This window comes from Medicago sativa, chromosome 8 (assembly GCF_051527215.1).
Source record: "Medicago sativa cultivar Bolivia chromosome 8, Bolivia_mono, whole genome shotgun sequence".
Taxonomy (NCBI): Eukaryota; Viridiplantae; Streptophyta; class Magnoliopsida; order Fabales; family Fabaceae; genus Medicago; species Medicago sativa.
The window spans coordinates 33404667-33421872 of record NC_140756.1 but is presented as its reverse complement, the minus strand read 5'-3'; the positions used below and the strand labels follow the sequence as shown (position 1 = coordinate 33421872).

At 32.9% G+C, this 17206-nt stretch overlaps 1 protein-coding gene and 3 long non-coding RNA genes across 9 annotated transcripts in view; all 4 read left to right on the top strand.

Annotated features, from left to right (window-relative positions):
* Nucleotides 1-17206, top strand: part of LOC146898597 (disease resistance protein RGA2-like) — a 40843-nt gene that overhangs the window by 5700 nt on the left and 17937 nt on the right. Inside the window, exon 3 of one of the 4 annotated variants that reach the window (XR_015021144.1) lies at nucleotides 1441-1568. The exons of the other annotated variants lie outside the window; for them this stretch is intronic. The gene's annotated coding sequence lies outside the window, so the exon portion shown is untranslated. Of the gene's footprint in view, nucleotides 1-1440; nucleotides 1569-17206 lie in introns of those variants that run through there. 4 annotated transcript variants of the gene reach the window in all.
* Nucleotides 4268-7487, top strand: LOC146898602 (uncharacterized). Of its 2 annotated transcripts, none has more exons than XR_015021148.1 (3): nucleotides 4268-5352; nucleotides 5936-6138; nucleotides 7352-7487. It is a non-coding gene; the product is annotated as an uncharacterized LOC146898602 (long non-coding RNA). The 2 variants fall into 2 exon arrangements; XR_015021149.1 differs by having other exon boundaries at nucleotides 5217-5352; nucleotides 6006-6138.
* On the top strand, nucleotides 10739-13958 carry LOC146898601 (uncharacterized). 2 transcript variants are annotated; one of them, XR_015021150.1, is made up of 3 exons: nucleotides 10739-11823; nucleotides 12407-12609; nucleotides 13823-13958. It is a non-coding gene; the product is annotated as an uncharacterized LOC146898601 (long non-coding RNA). The 2 variants fall into 2 exon arrangements; XR_015021151.1 differs by having other exon boundaries at nucleotides 11688-11823; nucleotides 12477-12609.
* On the top strand, nucleotides 14301-17139 carry LOC146898600 (uncharacterized). The gene is made up of 3 exons (XR_015021147.1): nucleotides 14301-15007; nucleotides 15657-15789; nucleotides 17004-17139. It is a non-coding gene; the product is annotated as an uncharacterized LOC146898600 (long non-coding RNA).

The window sequence follows — 17206 nt, the reverse complement described above, 5'->3', positions numbered from 1 at the left end:
TCAGATGCAATTTAAAAATGGATTTTTAACAGGGAATTGAAACAAAAGTTTATTTAAACCAACTTGAAGGATTCAGAGGCAATTTTTAAGATTTGAACAGAGCTTTGACAATTGAAAAGACTAAAATGCCCCTAGGGGCAAAACTGACTCAAAATGACTTCAAATGCAATTTTGAAATGGATTTTGACATAGAATGAAACAGAGACTTGTTCAAACTACTTGAAAGGACTCAAACAAAATTTTGAAAGACTGAGAGAAATTTGACATAGGAAATGACTAAAATACCCTTCCATGTGAATTTTGCAAATAAAATTGAAATGAAATGCAAAGAGAGATGCAATTGATCAGAGATATATCAAATGGCTTGAAATGCAAGAAACGAAGAGTTGAATAAGTATTTTTAGGTCCAAAATTAGGGTATAACACCAATGATCTCACATTCTGCTCTCACATCTTTTATACTTTCAGTTCTTTCAAATTATACATTTTGCAATGTGCCACTTATAATCTGGAAAATATATGATAGTAAAAATTCTAGGCTAAATTCAGAAGTGGACATATTTATATGAACTAAACATATTTGAATAAGGAAAAAAAAATTAAGCTTGTCATCCATTGCATCCTTGTGTGCAAAAATCCATGTTCAATGTGCTTCTTGCACCAAAAGAATGAATAAATAGTTATGTAAAGCCTAGTTGTGTCTTTATGTTTCAAGTGATGCTGCACATATTATTCATTTATGTCTATATCTGTGTACCAACATGTTCAATATCTTTATGTTTGTTCAATGGTCAATATCTGTGTCAATATCCATTGCAACCTTTTCTTTTTATAAAATGTTCACCATCTCTGCATATTAGAGTTGTCTGGTGAACAAACATTTTGACTCAGTTGGTAAGGAGCGGGCCACTTCCTTGCAGAAGGTTGTGTGTTCGACTCCCTCTGCCGATGTGAGGACAGTATTGGTGGGTGATCTGTAAGTACCTCTATAAGCGCTCTTTGTGAAGAAATTCCTCTGAGCCCTGAGGCCTGCCCTGACCCTGGTGGTTACCGGAGCCGAACCCACCTAAACTTTTTGTAACAAAAAAAAAAACAAACATTTTGACTTAGCCATTAATTAACGAATACTTCTTGGATGCTTCAAAAATGTCTATGTTTAGACCATAACATGAAATTATTCTTAAACATGTAGTTGTATCTCTTATCTCTGAGTATGTTTTATGAAATCATATAAAAATGTGAATCTCACATTATCCCCAGCTAAGAGATATGGTAACTTTTTGGCTATGCCTGAAAAAAAGAGTAGAAATGGAAATTTTTTGGAGGTTAATTTTATGCTTGTAAGACACATAAGTGTACTGGCGAACAACCATTTAAATGACTCATGGTTACAATTACGAAAATAATATCATTGTATTATTGTCTGCATGATATACTCAGAACCAAATAAAAGAGGGCAATGGTTTTACAGAAAGTTAATAGATGCAGCATGACATGACGTATAAAGAAGCAATAAATAATGAAGAAAGGAATATTGATGGTATGCTTCAGTTGCCACTTCAATGAATGTAATATCCCTCCATAAGATTTTTTTTAGCAAGGGGCAAAACTGTAATTTTACCAGTCAAGATTTTTTTTTTTAAGTGGAAAAAATCCACAATTTTCTACATTCTTCCATTCCATTTCTCCCACAAAAAACGTTTTCCCTTTTCTCTCCTCCCTCTTGCTTCGGCCTTTCCCCCTAACCCTTCAATCTTCATCAAATTTTAACTTCAACTAACATACAAATGCATAAAATGAACCCTTGATGTATTAATGAGCTTAAGCAAGTTTTGTTTTATCCATTCTTACTCTTGTCGACCGAGCCTTCCTCCATCCTGGGTCGCTGAAAGTTCTGCAAAATCAGACTTGAAATGGAACTTGCATGCTTGAATGGGATGATGATTATGCTTGGTTTGGTGATTAAAATCAAGTAGAAAAAGGGAAAAAAAAAATTCCAAAACAGAAGCTTGGGTGCTAGAGAATTGGTTGGGAGCTTGTGAAAGAATTCAAATTAATTAGCAAGGTGAGTTTCTTCCTTTAGGTTTGAAATTGATTGTACGGAGTTGAAATTGTTGATTAACGTGATTAATTTAGTGTTATGCTTTAAATGGGAATTGTTAACTATGAATTTGGGAAATTAGTGATCACTATGTTGAGGTGTTCATAATATTGTTGTTGTTGGGCTGAATTGGAAATCAAAGTTAATGGTAGTTGGATTATGTTAAAAATTGAGAAAAAAGGGAAATTTAACCATTTAATTTCGTATAGACCTGCTGTCAGAAAAATTGACGTAAATGCATGTACAAGCATTGTTTTTGAGTGGGAATAAAACCATTGGAAAATAGACACAATTTAATATGAAATAGGCTCTGGAAAAACATAATTTCGTTATGCTATGACTGAGAAAATTAAGGTAGAAGTCTGAGTTGCCGAAGTGAAAATCTGCACTGTTGTGTTGGAATGTTTCTGTCATATCTTTTTGTACACACATCATTCTGGATTGGGACTTGGACCATTTGAAAGTAGACAAAATTTAACATTAAGTAGAATTTGGAATGGTTTAATTAAGTTATGTTATGATGGAGAAACTGAATTACAAGTTTCAGTTGTTGAATCGAAAATCTGCACTAATGTGGATTGGAATGTTCATGTTACAATATTCGTTTCGCCGGCTAGAATGAAAGGATAAGGACTGAAGCGGAGGTTATAAACTAAGGTTTACGAGCAAGAGAAAAGGGTTGACGGGAAAGCAATGGTAGGAGCTTTGAATTTCGGCAAAAGTTATTGAGAGAATTCAGAATTTGTCATGGTGAGTTCCTTTAGTTAGTAAACCCACCTTTGGGTAGTAAATTATATCATTAGAATTGTTATTTGTGATTATAAATTATTAGAATAAGTTGACATAATTATAGCATGATTATTATGCCATATGAGTGGTACAATTGAAGTAGAATAAATATGAGTTAGTAGAATGACTATTCCGGAATTAGTTATCCTTATTAATGTATGTTTTAAATATCTTTGAAGTTAATAAGTATGTTGATGTTAGTATAAATGTTGGAGGAAAATTCTATTAAGACAAGTGATGTATAAAAATTATAGAAATGATTTGAAAGAAAATTTGAAATGCAATCTATGAGTAATATGTTCACATTGGATTATGGAAAGTCACAGAAAATGGAAATGATAAGAAAAATTGAAATGAGTAACATGCTCATAGAAAAAGAAAGAAAGAAAATATGAAAAATCCGTTTGCTACAACGAGAGATAATGTAGCCTATGACGTACGGGTCATAGTAATCCGTTTGCTACAACGAGAGATAATGTAGCCTATGACGTACGGGTCATAGTAATCCGTTTGCTACAACGAGAGATAATGTAGCCTATGACGTACGGGTCATAGTAATCCGTTTGCTACATCGAGAGATAATGTAGCCTATGACGTACGGGTCATAGTAATCCGTTTGCTACAACGAGAGATAATGTAGCCTATGACGTACGGGTCATAGTAACGAATGAAATATATAATCAATGATATGAAATTAAGTCAAGAATTATTCGAATAATATTTGAAAGAGAAGAGAAAATAAAATTTTCAATTATAGAACCAAGGAAAAATTCTAAGGACCCTCCAACATGAATACTAACATAGCATACACATGTTAACATGAAAGTTATGTTAGAATGATTAGAGAAATATTTCATAGACATTATACCAAAAGTTGGAGAAATTTTAGTTATGGAACTTCGACTTAGTTAGCCGAAACTAGTTGTTATCGGTAAAGGATCAGAGACATACTCAGATAAGTATGTCAAAGTATAAGTTATATCAGAATACGATATATTGGATATATGATTGTGTTTATTGATATGAATATGGTGACTATGTTTATGTTTAAAGTTACGAGTATGATTATGTTTATTATATAATCAAAGTAGTATTTTAGACGGCGATTCTAGTTATCCCCTAATCGCTAAGTTATGCTTAATGAAATCCTATAAACCCGAAATGGGTTAAGATTAGAAACAGATGGCGATCCTAGGTTCCCCGAGATTGCCTACAACCTAGGATAGGTGGAACTCACTGAGACATCTCGTCTCACCCCAATTCCTTTTTATTTATTTCAGATATACGAGTTATTATACGACATGATGGTTCTTGTTGAAGAAGTAGCTGGATAATATAAAGTATACGTCAGTGGTACCATTTCTGAGTTAACAAGTGATGAATTCTATGATTTGCTCAGAAATTTTTTATTTATTTATTGTAATTTTAATGTACCCGATACCAAGTATAACACTCATGCTAGATATCCTAGGTAATTTTCTAGTAGGGGTGTTTCAATTTGGTATCAGAGCAGGTCGATTCAGATCGTGCCTTGGGACATTAAAAATTCAATAAAAAAGGCAGTGGGACCATTGGGTTCCGGATGTTTATTCTAAATGTTATATCTACCTGACCTGATCAACTCAGACTAGTATATGACAGTTAGAACAAATGTCTGAGAGCTGAATAGGACCTGGGAGGAATGAAGTACGCGCAAAAGAAAAGTCAGGATGTCAAGTTTACAATGAATTTTGTTAAAGAAGTATTCAACACCACAAGGTGGTTGGTGAATTATCAAGATGGATATTTAATTCAGGAAGGGATAGAAATTGTAATGGGTAAGACGGAGTACTTTAATATTATTGAACGTTACTTCGTATGAGGATACTCGAATGAAATTTTAGTTGAAAAGATAGAGAAATTATTTGTGCTTATTAGCAAGTAAATCCCTAAAATTTCGAGGACGAAATTTTCTTAAGGGGGGTAGAATGTAATATCCCTCCATAAGATTTTTTTTAGCAAGGGGCAAAACTGTAATTTTACCAGTCAAGATTTTTTTTAAGTGGAAAAAATCCACAATTTTCTACATTCTTCCATTCCATTTCTCCCACAAAAACGTTTTCCCTTTTCTCTCCTCCCTCTTGCTTCGGCCTTTCCCCCTAACCCTTCAATCTTCATCAAATTTTAACTTCAACTAACATACAAATGCATAAAATGAACCCTTGATGTATTAATGAGCTTAAGCAAGTTTTGTTTTATCCATTCTTACTCTTGTTGACCGAGCCTTCCTCCATCCTGGGTCGCTGAAAGTTCTGCAAAATCAGACTTGAAATGGAACTTGCATGCTTGAATGGGATGATGATTATGCTTGGTTTGGTGATTAAAATCAAGTAGAAAAAGGGAAAAAAAAAATTCCAAAACAGAAGCTTGGGTGCTAGAGAATTGGTTGGGAGCTTGTGAAAGAATTCAAATTAATTAGCAAGGTGAGTTTCTTCCTTTAGGTTTGAAATTGATTGTACGGAGTTGAAATTGTTGATTAACGTGATTAATTTAGTGTTATGCTTTAAATGGGAATTGTTAACTATGAATTTGGGAAATTAGTGATCACTATGTTGAGGTGTTCATAATATTGTTGTTGTTGGGCTGAATTGGAAATCAAAGTTAATGGTAGTTGGATTATGTTAAAAATTGAGAAAAAAGGGAAATTTAACCATTTAATTTCGTATAGACCTGCTGTCAGAAAAATTGACGTAAATGCATGTACAAGCATTGTTTTTGAGTGGGAATAAAACCATTGGAAAATAGACACAATTTAATATGAAATAGGCTCTGGAAAAACATAATTTCGTTATGCTATGACTGAGAAAATTAAGGTAGAAGTCTGAGTTGCCGAAGTGAAAATCTGCACTGTTGTGTTGGAATGTTTCTGTCATATCTTTTTGTACACACATCATTCTGGATTGGGACTTGGACCATTTGAAAGTAGACAAAATTTAACATTAAGTAGAATTTGGAATGGTTTAATTAAGTTATGTTATGATGGAGAAACTGAATTACAAGTTTCAGTTGTTGAATCGAAAATCTGCACTAATGTGGATTGGAATGTTCATGTTACAATATTCGTTTCGCCGGCTAGAATGAAAGGATAAGGACTGAAGCGGAGGTTATAAACTAAGGTTTACGAGCAAGAGAAAAGGGTTGACGGGAAAGCAATGGTAGGAGCTTTGAATTTCGGCAAAAGTTATTGAGAGAATTCAGAATTTGTCATGGTGAGTTCCTTTAGTTAGTAAACCCACCTTTGGGTAGTAAATTATATCATTAGAATTGTTATTTGTGATTATAAATTATTAGAATAAGTTGACATAATTATAGCATGATTATTATGCCATATGAGTGGTACAATTGAAGTAGAATAAATATGAGTTAGTAGAATGACTATTCCGGAATTAGTTATCCTTATTAATGTATGTTTTAAATATCTTTGAAGTTAATAAGTATGTTGATGTTAGTATAAATGTTGGAGGAAAATTCTATTAAGACAAGTGATGTATAAAAATTATAGAAATGATTTGAAAGAAAATTTGAAATGCAATCTATGAGTAATATGTTCACATTGGATTATGGAAAGTCACAGAAAATGGAAATGATAAGAAAAATTGAAATGAGTAACATGCTCATAGAAAAAGAAAGAAAGAAAATATGAAAAATCCGTTTGCTACAACGAGAGATAATGTAGCCTATGACGTACGGGTCATAGTAATCCGTTTGCTACATCGAGAGATAATGTAGCCTATGACGTACGGGTCATAGTAATCCGTTTGCTACAACGAGAGATAATGTAGCCTATGACGTACGGGTCATAGTAACGAATGAAATATATAATCAATGATATGAAATTAAGTCAAGAATTATTCGAATAATATTTGAAAGAGAAGAGAAAATAAAATTTTCAATTATAGAACCAAGGAAAAATTCTAAGGACCCTCCAACATGAATACTAACATAGCATACACATGTTAACATGAAAGTTATGTTAGAATGATTAGAGAAATATTTCATAGACATTATACCAAAAGTTGGAGAAATTTTAGTTATGGAACTTCGACTTAGTTAGCCGAAACTAGTTGTTATCGGTAAAGGATCAGAGACATACTCAGATAAGTATGTCAAAGTATAAGTTATATCAGAATACGATATATTGGATATATGATTGTGTTTATTGATATGAATATGGTGACTATGTTTATGTTTAAAGTTACGAGTATGATTATGTTTATTATATAATCAAAGTAGTATTTTAGACAGCGATTCTAGTTATCCCCTAATCGCTGAGTTATGCTTAATGAAATCCTATAAACCCGAAATGGGTTAAGATTAGAAACAGATGGCGATCCTAGGTTCCCCGAGATTGCCTACAACCTAGGATAGGTGGAACTCACTGAGACATCTCGTCTCACCCCAATTCCTTTTTATTTATTTCAGATATACGAGTTATTATACGACATGATGGTTCTTGTTGAAGAAGTAGCTGGATAATATAAAGTATACGTCAGTGGTACCATTTCTGAGTTAACAGGTGATGAATTCTATGATTTGCTCAGAAATTTTTTATTTATTTATTGTAATTTTAATGTACCCGATACCAAGTATAACACTCATGCTAGATATCCTAGGTAATTTTCTAGTAGGGGTGTTTCAATTTGGTATCAGAGCAGGTCGATTCAGATCGTGCCTTGGGACATTAAAAATTCAATAAAAAAGGCAGTGGGACCATTGGGTTCCGGATGTTTATTCTAAATGTTATATCTACCTGACCTGATCAACTCAGACTAGTATATGACAGTTAGAACAAATGTCTGAGAGCTGAATAGGACCTGAGAGGAATGAAGTACGCGCAAAAGAAAAGTCAGGATGTCAAGTTTACAATGAATTTTGTTAAAGAAGTATTCAACACCACAAGGTGGTTGGTGAATTATCAAGATGGATATTTAATTCAGGAAGGGATAGAAATTGTAATGGGTAAGACGGAGTACTTTAATATTATTGAACGTTACTTCGTATGAGGATACTCGAATGAAATTTTAGTTGAAAAGATAGAGAAATTATTTGTGCTTATTAGCAAGTAAATCCCTAAAATTTCGAGGACGAAATTTTCTTAAGGGGGGTAGAATGTAATATCCCTCCATAAGATTTTTTTTAGCAAGGGGCAAAACTGTAATTTTACCAGTCAAGATTTTTTTTAAGTGGAAAAAATCCACAATTTTCTACATTCTTCCATTCCATTTCTCCCACAAAAAACGTTTTCCCTTTTCTCTCCTCCCTCTTGCTTCGGCCTTTCCCCCTAACCCTTCAATCTTCATCAAATTTTAACTTCAACTAACATACAAATGCATAAAATGAACCCTTGATGTATTAATGAGCTTAAGCAAGTTTTGTTTTATCCATTCTTACTCTTGTTGACCGAGCCTTCCTCCATCCTGGGTCGCTGAAAGTTCTGCAAAATCAGACTTGAAATGGAACTTGCATGCTTGAATGGGATGATGATTATGCTTGGTTTGGTGATTAAAATCAAGTAGAAAAAGGGAAAAAAAAAATTCCAAAACAGAAGCTTGGGTGCTAGAGAATTGGTTGGGAGCTTGTGAAAGAATTCAAATTAATTAGCAAGGTGAGTTTCTTCCTTTAGGTTTGAAATTGATTGTACGGAGTTGAAATTGTTGATTAACGTGATTAATTTAGTGTTATGCTTTAAATGGGAATTGTTAACTATGAATTTGGGAAATTAGTGATCACTATGTTGAGGTGTTCATAATATTGTTGTTGTTGGGCTGAATTGGAAATCAAAGTTAATGGTAGTTGGATTATGTTAAAAATTGAGAAAAAAGGGAAATTTAACCATTTAATTTCGTATAGACCTGCTGTCAGAAAAACTGACGTAAATGCATGTACAAGCATTGTTTTTGAGTGGGAATAAAACCATTGGAAAATAGACACAATTTAATATGAAATAGGCTCTGGAAAAACTTAATTTCGTTATGCTATGACTGAGAAAATTAAGGTAAAAGTCTGAGTTGCCGAAGTGAAAATCTGCACTGTTGTGTTGGAATGTTTCTGTCATATCTTTTTGTACACACATCATTCTGGATTGGGACTTGGACCATTTGAAAGTAGACAAAATTTAACATTAAGTAGAATTTGGAATGGTTTAATTAAGTTATGTTATGATGGAGAAAACTGAATTACAAGTTTCAGTTGTTGAATCGAAAATCTGCACTAATGTGGATTGGAATGTTCATGTTACAATATTCGTTTCGCCGGCTAGAATGAAAGGATAAGGACTGAAGTGGAGGTTATAAACTAAGGTTTACGAGCAAGAGAAAAGGGTTGACGGGAAAGCAATGGTAGGAGCTTCGAATTTCGGCAAAAGTTATTGAGAGAATTCAGAATTTGTCATGGTGAGTTCCTTTAGTTAGTAAACCCACCTTTGGGTAGTAAATTATATCATTAGAATTGTTAATGTGTGATTATAAATTATTAGAATAAGTTGACATAATTATAGCATGATTATTATGCCATATGAGTGGTACAATTGAAGTAGAATAAATATGAGTTAGTAGAATGACTATTCCGGAATTAGTTATCCTTATTAATGTATGTTTTAAATATCTTTGAAGTTAATAAGTATGTTGATGTTAGTATAAATGTTGGAGGAAAATTCTATTAAGACAAGTGATGTATAAAAATTATAGAAATGATTTGAAAGAAAATTTGAAATGCAATCTATGAGTAATATGTTCACATTGGATTATGGAAAGTCACAGAAAATGGAAATGATAAGAAAAATTGAAATGAGTAACATGCTCATAGAAAAAGAAAGAAAGAAAATATGAAAAATCCGTTTGCTACAACGAGAGATAATGTAGCCTATGACGTACGGGTCATAGTAATCCGTTTGCTACAACGAGAGATAATGTAGCCTATGACGTACGGGTCATAGTAATCCGTTTGCTACAACGAGAGATAATGTAGCCTATGACGTACGGGTCATAGTAATCCGTTTGCTACATCGAGAGATAATGTAGCCTATGACGTACGGGTCATAGTAATCCGTTTGCTACAACGAGAGATAATGTAGCCTATGACGTACGGGTCATAGTAACGAATGAAATATATAATCAATGATATGAAATTAAGTCAAGAATTATTCGAATAATATTTGAAAGAGAAGAGAAAATAAAATTTTCAATTATAGAACCAAGGAAAAATTCTAAGGACCCTCCAACATGAATACTAACATAGCATACACATGTTAACATGAAAGTTATGTTAGAATGATTAGAGAAATATTTCATAGACATTATACCAAAAGTTGGAGAAATTTTAGTTATGGAACTTCGACTTAGTTAGCCGAAACTAGTTGTTATCGGTAAAGGATCAGAGACATACTCAGATAAGTATGTCAAAGTATAAGTTATATCAGAATACGATATATTGGATATATGATTGTGTTTATTGATATGAATATGGTGACTATGTTTATGTTTAAAGTTACGAGTATGATTATGTTTATTATATAATCAAAGTAGTATTTTAGACGGCGATTCTAGTTATCCCCTAATCGCTAAGTTATGCTTAATGAAATCCTATAAACCCGAAATGGGTTAAGATTAGAAACAGATGGCGATCCTAGGTTCCCCGAGATTGCCTACAACCTAGGATAGGTGGAACTCACTGAGACATCTCGTCTCACCCCAATTCCTTTTTATTTATTTCAGATATACGAGTTATTATACGACATGATGGTTCTTGTTGAAGAAGTAGCTGGATAATATAAAGTATACGTCAGTGGTACCATTTCTGAGTTAACAAGTGATGAATTCTATGATTTGCTCAGAAATTTTTTATTTATTTATTGTAATTTTAATGTACCCGATACCAAGTATAACACTCATGCTAGATATCCTAGGTAATTTTCTAGTAGGGGTGTTTCAATTTGGTATCAGAGCAGGTCGATTCAGATCGTGCCTTGGGACATTAAAAATTCAATAAAAAAGGCAGTGGGACCATTGGGTTCCGGATGTTTATTCTAAATGTTATATCTACCTGACCTGATCAACTCAGACTAGTATATGACAGTTAGAACAAATGTCTGAGAGCTGAATAGGACCTGGGAGGAATGAAGTACGCGCAAAAGAAAAGTCAGGATGTCAAGTTTACAATGAATTTTGTTAAAGAAGTATTCAACACCACAAGGTGGTTGGTGAATTATCAAGATGGATATTTAATTCAGGAAGGGATAGAAATTGTAATGGGTAAGACGGAGTACTTTAATATTATTGAACGTTACTTCGTATGAGGATACTCGAATGAAATTTTAGTTGAAAAGATAGAGAAATTATTTGTGCTTATTAGCAAGTAAATCCCTAAAATTTCGAGGACGAAATTTTCTTAAGGGGGGTAGAATGTAATATCCCTCCATAAGATTTTTTTTAGCAAGGGGCAAAACTGTAATTTTACCAGTCAAGATTTTTTTTAAGTGGAAAAAATCCACAATTTTCTACATTCTTCCATTCCATTTCTCCCACAAAAACGTTTTCCCTTTTCTCTCCTCCCTCTTGCTTCGGCCTTTCCCCCTAACCCTTCAATCTTCATCAAATTTTAACTTCAACTAACATACAAATGCATAAAATGAACCCTTGATGTATTAATGAGCTTAAGCAAGTTTTGTTTTATCCATTCTTACTCTTGTTGACCGAGCCTTCCTCCATCCTGGGTCGCTGAAAGTTCTGCAAAATCAGACTTGAAATGGAACTTGCATGCTTGAATGGGATGATGATTATGCTTGGTTTGGTGATTAAAATCAAGTAGAAAAAGGGAAAAAAAAAATTCCAAAACAGAAGCTTGGGTGCTAGAGAATTGGTTGGGAGCTTGTGAAAGAATTCAAATTAATTAGCAAGGTGAGTTTCTTCCTTTAGGTTTGAAATTGATTGTACGGAGTTGAAATTGTTGATTAACGTGATTAATTTAGTGTTATGCTTTAAATGGGAATTGTTAACTATGAATTTGGGAAATTAGTGATCACTATGTTGAGGTGTTCATAATATTGTTGTTGTTGGGCTGAATTGGAAATCAAAGTTAATGGTAGTTGGATTATGTTAAAAATTGAGAAAAAAGGGAAATTTAACCATTTAATTTCGTATAGACCTGCTGTCAGAAAAATTGACGTAAATGCATGTACAAGCATTGTTTTTGAGTGGGAATAAAACCATTGGAAAATAGACACAATTTAATATGAAATAGGCTCTGGAAAAACATAATTTCGTTATGCTATGACTGAGAAAATTAAGGTAGAAGTCTGAGTTGCCGAAGTGAAAATCTGCACTGTTGTGTTGGAATGTTTCTGTCATATCTTTTTGTACACACATCATTCTGGATTGGGACTTGGACCATTTGAAAGTAGACAAAATTTAACATTAAGTAGAATTTGGAATGGTTTAATTAAGTTATGTTATGATGGAGAAACTGAATTACAAGTTTCAGTTGTTGAATCGAAAATCTGCACTAATGTGGATTGGAATGTTCATGTTACAATATTCGTTTCGCCGGCTAGAATGAAAGGATAAGGACTGAAGCGGAGGTTATAAACTAAGGTTTACGAGCAAGAGAAAAGGGTTGACGGGAAAGCAATGGTAGGAGCTTTGAATTTCGGCAAAAGTTATTGAGAGAATTCAGAATTTGTCATGGTGAGTTCCTTTAGTTAGTAAACCCACCTTTGGGTAGTAAATTATATCATTAGAATTGTTATTTGTGATTATAAATTATTAGAATAAGTTGACATAATTATAGCATGATTATTATGCCATATGAGTGGTACAATTGAAGTAGAATAAATATGAGTTAGTAGAATGACTATTCCGGAATTAGTTATCCTTATTAATGTATGTTTTAAATATCTTTGAAGTTAATAAGTATGTTGATGTTAGTATAAATGTTGGAGGAAAATTCTATTAAGACAAGTGATGTATAAAAATTATAGAAATGATTTGAAAGAAAATTTGAAATGCAATCTATGAGTAATATGTTCACATTGGATTATGGAAAGTCACAGAAAATGGAAATGATAAGAAAAATTGAAATGAGTAACATGCTCATAGAAAAAGAAAGAAAGAAAATATGAAAAATCCGTTTGCTACAACGAGAGATAATGTAGCCTATGACGTACGGGTCATAGTAATCCGTTTGCTACATCGAGAGATAATGTAGCCTATGACGTACGGGTCATAGTAATCCGTTTGCTACAACGAGAGATAATGTAGCCTATGACGTACGGGTCATAGTAACGAATGAAATATATAATCAATGATATGAAATTAAGTCAAGAATTATTCGAATAATATTTGAAAGAGAAGAGAAAATAAAATTTTCAATTATAGAACCAAGGAAAAATTCTAAGGACCCTCCAACATGAATACTAACATAGCATACACATGTTAACATGAAAGTTATGTTAGAATGATTAGAGAAATATTTCATAGACATTATACCAAAAGTTGGAGAAATTTTAGTTATGGAACTTCGACTTAGTTAGCCGAAACTAGTTGTTATCGGTAAAGGATCAGAGACATACTCAGATAAGTATGTCAAAGTATAAGTTATATCAGAATACGATATATTGGATATATGATTGTGTTTATTGATATGAATATGGTGACTATGTTTATGTTTAAAGTTACGAGTATGATTATGTTTATTATATAATCAAAGTAGTATTTTAGACAGCGATTCTAGTTATCCCCTAATCGCTGAGTTATGCTTAATGAAATCCTATAAACCCGAAATGGGTTAAGATTAGAAACAGATGGCGATCCTAGGTTCCCCGAGATTGCCTACAACCTAGGATAGGTGGAACTCACTGAGACATCTCGTCTCACCCCAATTCCTTTTTATTTATTTCAGATATACGAGTTATTATACGACATGATGGTTCTTGTTGAAGAAGTAGCTGGATAATATAAAGTATACGTCAGTGGTACCATTTCTGAGTTAACAGGTGATGAATTCTATGATTTGCTCAGAAATTTTTTATTTATTTATTGTAATTTTAATGTACCCGATACCAAGTATAACACTCATGCTAGATATCCTAGGTAATTTTCTAGTAGGGGTGTTTCAATTTGGTATCAGAGCAGGTCGATTCAGATCGTGCCTTGGGACATTAAAAATTCAATAAAAAAGGCAGTGGGACCATTGGGTTCCGGATGTTTATTCTAAATGTTATATCTACCTGACCTGATCAACTCAGACTAGTATATGACAGTTAGAACAAATGTCTGAGAGCTGAATAGGACCTGAGAGGAATGAAGTACGCGCAAAAGAAAAGTCAGGATGTCAAGTTTACAATGAATTTTGTTAAAGAAGTATTCAACACCACAAGGTGGTTGGTGAATTATCAAGATGGATATTTAATTCAGGAAGGGATAGAAATTGTAATGGGTAAGACGGAGTACTTTAATATTATTGAACGTTACTTCGTATGAGGATACTCGAATGAAATTTTAGTTGAAAAGATAGAGAAATTATTTGTGCTTATTAGCAAGTAAATCCCTAAAATTTCGAGGACGAAATTTTCTTAAGGGGGGTAGAATGTAATATCCCTCCATAAGATTTTTTTTAGCAAGGGGCAAAACTGTAATTTTACCAGTCAAGATTTTTTTTAAGTGGAAAAAATCCACAATTTTCTACATTCTTCCATTCCATTTCTCCCACAAAAAACGTTTTCCCTTTTCTCTCCTCCCTCTTGCTTCGGCCTTTCCCCCTAACCCTTCAATCTTCATCAAATTTTAACTTCAACTAACATACAAATGCATAAAATGAACCCTTGATGTATTAATGAGCTTAAGCAAGTTTTGTTTTATCCATTCTTACTCTTGTTGACCGAGCCTTCCTCCATCCTGGGTCGCTGAAAGTTCTGCAAAATCAGACTTGAAATGGAACTTGCATGCTTGAATGGGATGATGATTATGCTTGGTTTGGTGATTAAAATCAAGTAGAAAAAGGGAAAAAAAAAAAATTCCAAAACAGAAGCTTGGGTGCTAGAGAATTGGTTGGGAGCTTGTGAAAGAATTCAAATTAATTAGCAAGGTGAGTTTCTTCCTTTAGGTTTGAAATTGATTGTACGGAGTTGAAATTGTTGATTAACGTGATTAATTTAGTGTTATGCTTTAAATGGGAATTGTTAACTATGAATTTGGGAAATTAGTGATCACTATGTTGAGGTGTTCATAATATTGTTGTTGTTGGGCTGAATTGGAAATCAAAGTTAATGGTAGTTGGATTATGTTAAAAATTGAGAAAAAAGGGAAATTTAACCATTTAATTTCGTATAGACCTGCTGTCAGAAAAATTGACGTAAATGCATGTACAAGCATTGTTTTTGAGTGGGAATAAAACCATTGGAAAATAGACACAATTTAATATGAAATAGGCTCTGGAAAAACTTAATTTCGTTATGCTATGACTGAGAAAATTAAGGTAGAAGTCTGAGTTGCCGAAGTGAAAATCTGCACTGTTGTGTTGGAATGTTTCTGTCATATCTTTTTGTACACACATCATTCTGGATTGGGACTTGGACCATTTGAAAGTAGACAAAATTTAACATTAAGTAGAATTTGGAATGGTTTAATTAAGTTATGTTATGATGGAGAAAACTGAATTACAAGTTTCAGTAATCGAAAATCTGCACTAATGTGGATTGGAATGTTCATGTTACAATATTCGTTTCGCCGGCTAGAATGAAAGGATAAGGACTGAAGCGGAGGTTATAAACTAAGGTTTACGAGCAAGAGAAAAGGGTTGACGGGAAAGCAATGGTAGGAGCTTTGAATTTCGGCAAAAGTTATTGAGAGAATTCAGAATTTGTCATGGTGAGTTCCTTTAGTTAGTAAACCCACCTTTGGGCAGTAAATTATATCATTAGAATTGTTAATGTGTGATTATAAATTATTAGAATAAGTTGACATAATTATAGCATGATTATTATGCCATATGAGTGGTACAATTGAAGTAGAATAAATATGAGTTAGTAGAATGACTATTCCGGAATTAGTTATCCTTATTAATGTATGTTTTAAATATCTTTGAAGTTAATAAGTATGTTGATGTTAGTATAAATGTTGGAGGAAAATTCTATTAAGACAAGTGATGTATAAAAATTATAGAAATGATTTGAAAGAAAATTTGAAATGCAATCTATGAGTAATATGTTCACATTGGATTATGGAAAGTCACAGAAAATGGAAATGATAAGAAAAATTGAAATGAGTAACATGCTCATAGAAAAAGAAAGAAAGAAAATATGAAAAATCCGTTTGCTACAACGAGAGATAATGTAGCCTATGACGTACGGGTCATAGTAATCCGTTTGCTACAACGAGAGATAATGTAGCCTATGACGTACGGGTCATAGTAATCCGTTTGCTACAACTAGAGATAATGTAGCCTATGACGTACGGGTCATAGTAACGAATGAAATATATAATCAATGATATGAAATTAAGTCAAGAATTATTCGAATAATATTTGAAAGAGAAGAGAAAATAAAATTTTCAATTATAGAACCAAGGAAAAATTCTAAGGACCCTCCAACATGAATACTAACATAGCATACACATGTTAACATGAAAGTTATGTTAGAATGATTAGAGAAATATTTCATAGACATTATACCAAAAGTTGGAGAAATTTTAGTTATGGAACTTCGACTTAGTTAGCCGAAACTAGTTGTTATCGGTAAAGGATCAGAGACATACTCAGATAAGTATGTCAAAGTATAAGTTATATCAGAATACGATATATTGGATATATGATTGTGTTTATTGATATGAATATGGTGACTATGTTTATGTTTAAAGTTACGAGTATGATTATGTTTATTATATAATCAAAGTAGTATTTTAGACAGCGATTCTAGTTATCCCCTAATCGCTGAGTTATGCTTAATGAAATCCTATAAACCCGAAATGGGTTAAGATTAGAAACAGATGGCGATCCTAGGTTCCCCGAGATTGCCTACAACCTAGGATAGGTGGAACTCACTGAGACATCTCGTCTCACCCCAATTCCTTTTTATTTATTTCAGATATACGAGTTATTATACGACATGATGGTTCTTGTTGAAGAAGTAGCTGGATAATATAAAGTATACGTCAGTGGTACCATTTCTGAGTTAACAGGTGATGAATTCTATGATTTGCTCAGAAATTTTTTATTTATTTATTGTAATTTTAATGTACCCGATACCAAGTATAACACTCATGCTAGATATCCTAGGTAATTTTCTAG